This window comes from Montipora foliosa, chromosome 5 (assembly GCF_036669935.1).
Source record: "Montipora foliosa isolate CH-2021 chromosome 5, ASM3666993v2, whole genome shotgun sequence".
In the NCBI taxonomy this organism is placed as follows: Eukaryota; Metazoa; Cnidaria; class Anthozoa; order Scleractinia; family Acroporidae; genus Montipora; species Montipora foliosa.
In genome coordinates this window covers 25,319,328-25,322,693 of record NC_090873.1, presented here as the reverse complement: position 1 = coordinate 25,322,693, position 3,366 = coordinate 25,319,328, and the positions used below count along the sequence as shown (strand labels likewise).

The 3,366-nt window shown below is 41.2% G+C and overlaps 1 pseudogene; it reads right to left on the bottom strand.

Moving 5' to 3' along the window:
• LOC138002511 (BTB/POZ domain-containing protein 6-like) overlaps positions 1–422 on the bottom strand; it is a 1,345-nt pseudogene extending 923 nt beyond the window's left edge.
• Between the last annotated feature and the right edge of the window lie 2,944 nt (positions 423–3,366).

The following is a 3,366-nucleotide window of genomic DNA, read 5'->3' as shown; positions in this document are numbered from 1 at the left end:
AGCCATTGTACTTTGCAGTTACTTCCTGTTCTGCAACAATTAAGAAAATACACTGGAAATGGGAAGACCCTGCATGGAAAGCTAGTCCACTGAGCAGCCTGGCCATCTCATTCAAGCGCCAGGTGGCTCAGCATCATTGGAGGCTGGAAAGTGACGTGTTCGCAAGCTACGTTAAGACAATCTTGCTTTTACTTTCCCAAGAAATTAGTTTTCTCGCTAAACAGCGCAGCAGTGTGTTGAAGCTTAAAGTTCCGTTACATGGCACCACTCTTATGTGCAACCTGACAAGTGTCTGTACAAGTGAGAGTCTATAATTTAGGAAACATTTGGCCGGCGTCAATCAAGTAGATAGACCCACACCGGTTCTTGAAGGTTTCTAGACTTGAGGCAAGCACAACAGAATCTGGTAGTTTATTCCCCATCGCGAATAGTCCCCGGGAAGAAAGACATTTGATGGTATGACGTACGAGAAAAGGGGGCTTTAAGGTGTCTGTGTCAGTTGTGAGCAAAGTCTCTTGTGTGCCCATGGTCCACCATACCCTTTTGAATCTTGTAAAGCATACACAGCCGCAGCACCATCCTTCTCTTCTGAAGGGACGCCCACCCAAGTTTCTGTAACATATCACTGACCATAGATGTATTATAATATATATTCAGGGCGAAGCGAGCAGCCCTACGCTGAACCATTTCCAGCTTGTCGATGTTCGTCTTTGTGTAAGGGTCCCACACAATGGCGGGAAGGAAGGGGGGGGTGGGGGGAAGGGGGTAAAGGGCGCACTGCTCGGCTTACAGTGATACCAGTTTCGTAACTGAAGGAACTACCGACGTTAAATAAAGTGACTTTACCTTTACCTTTACATATAATAAAAGACCACAGTTTATCAAGAGGAAAAAAGACGCCCGCAAGAGATGGTTTGCAACCAATCCCTAGAGACACAGATAACAAGGATAAAGTCAAGTCAAGTGAAGCGATGATGTTCCTCGTAGTTATGAACGCAATTTTAGCAAATGCGTATATTAGATCGTGAAGCCTGAAAAATTCAGGACTTCAACGGGGATTGAACCCGTGACCACGCGATGCCGGTGCGACGCTCTAACAAACTGAGATATGAAGCCACAATGTTGGTAGGTCGTCCGTTTGTTGGTTCAAATGTTCCCATGAGGAATGAATCAATGAGCGAAATGATATATGCAATGAATCATATATTGAACTGCGGATATGAGACCAAGTGAAGCTATGATCCTCGCAGTTATGAATGCAATTTCTAGCATTTCCGTGGACTGAGCCAGAAAAATTCAGGTCTCGGTTGTTCAAAAAGTGGACAACGGTATCCACCGGATAAATCAATATCCTGCGGATAAACACTGGCAAAACCAATTGTGTCATCCAGTGGATAGCGACTTATCCGGTGGATAGCGCTCATCCACCCTTAGAACAACGGGGGCTAGGACTTTAATTGTGTTTGATTCCGTAACCTTGCGTTGCCGGTGCGACGCTCTAACCAAGTGAGCTATGAAGCCACTGATATTGAGAGCTGGTCATTTGTGGGTTCAAATGTTCCCGTGATGAATGAATCAATGAACGAAATGATATATGAAATTAATCATATATTGAACTGCGGATATGAAATCAAGTGAAGCCATGATCCTTCTAGCTTCATGCCATGTACGTCATTTTGCAGAAGACTGTCTAGAAATGAACCGGAATGAAAGAAATTGTTTTTTAATCTATTGATATTTAGCCACACGAATGCATGTAGAAATAAAATAGGTACCTATAAGGTACATGTGGCTAGTGCATAGACCACTTTCACAAATGGCGAGCAGTTTTACATTCTTTTGTATTGATGTTAATTAGACTTATTGCTCTTATTTTGAAACAAGTATTCTTTTGAAATTTGCTTGTCATACCGAGGCTAGATAGCCTTATTAGCATTAAAACAAAAGAATATTTTATTTGGCCACCATTATGAAAGAGGTCTTTGGTTTATGGTTAACGCTTGCAAGAACGCTTCCTGTGCATTAACTTAGAGCTACGCCTGAAAAACGAGAAGAAATAATACTGGAGGCGGTGCATGAGGCTGGCTGAAAATGGTGACAAGTCGTGACGACCCGTCTAGTTTGTGACGGGAAGTCATTTGAAAAGTCGACCCGACTGTTGGAAATGTCAGATGGATGAATATTACAGCAGTGACGAGGGGAATTAATGATTAAATATATTTTCCGGAATTTATTACAAACACTTAGATAATTAACTTACGGAAACAAAAAGAAGAATTGACAAGTTTAGGAGAATTTGGTGCGAGAGTAGGCACATATCCACGATTATCTATCAGTATCTGTCACAAAAAAAATGCGTTTGGTTCTTTTATTAAAGGAAGCTGCTGAGGTAGATTTCATATCAATGCTAAGAGAATTGCAGTATTTAGGTCCTTGATATAAAACAGAAAATTGTTTGATTTTGGTCCGATATAAAGGTTAACGCAATGTCAAGGTCAAGAAGGAAACTAGCCTGCGAACGCAGACGTATTTCCGGCGGTCGTTTCTCTCCCCCGAAAAATAGCGTCTGCAAAACCGAGGTGCAAAATGATTTCTGTGACGTAAAATTCTCAGCCAATCAGAATTAGACTCATAAATCTCCAGAACCAACACGCAGAGAACACGCAAAGTACTTGCGCGTTGTCCACGTAAACACAAGTCAGATTAATGGTGGGCAATATGGAGGATATTATAAAAGATTGTGAGATTTTCGGTATCCAAAAGTTAAGTAGCCACCAGGAGGATGCGATCAAGTATGTTGCGGCCTAGAGGAAACGCGATGTTTTTGTCAATAATATTTACCTACACGATTTGGACTCGGGATTTTTCAGCTGCGCTGTCGCCTGTTGGCAGCCAACTAGCTTCTTAAAGGAAACTATGTGATAATAACAAATATGCAACGTTAAAAGTTAAAAGGAGAGACGCCTTACTGCATGCCATCACTAAAAAAACGCAACAACAAACCGGAAATTAGCACTCATTTTACTCCAAGAAGATGAAGTTTATTTTCCTGGCCCTAGTTCTTCAAAGGCAAGATAACTTTACCCAGTGGAAAAGTCATTATCCAGAGTATAAAATATACTCCATGATAATTGTTAATATTACTTTTTCATATACTACTTTACTTAGATGTACCTAGAGTGGGCATAATTCACAGTTATGCGAACAAAAAAAAAAAAAAAAATGAAATCCTTGCACTAACTGAAACTGCCAGATAGTAACTTATCCACCGGATAAGATAATTATCCTCAAAAGGCCAGATCGAGTGCTTTCTTTCCAGTTGCCTCGAGGGGTTTGGTAAGTGAAATGAGCAACGTTGTTGCAATG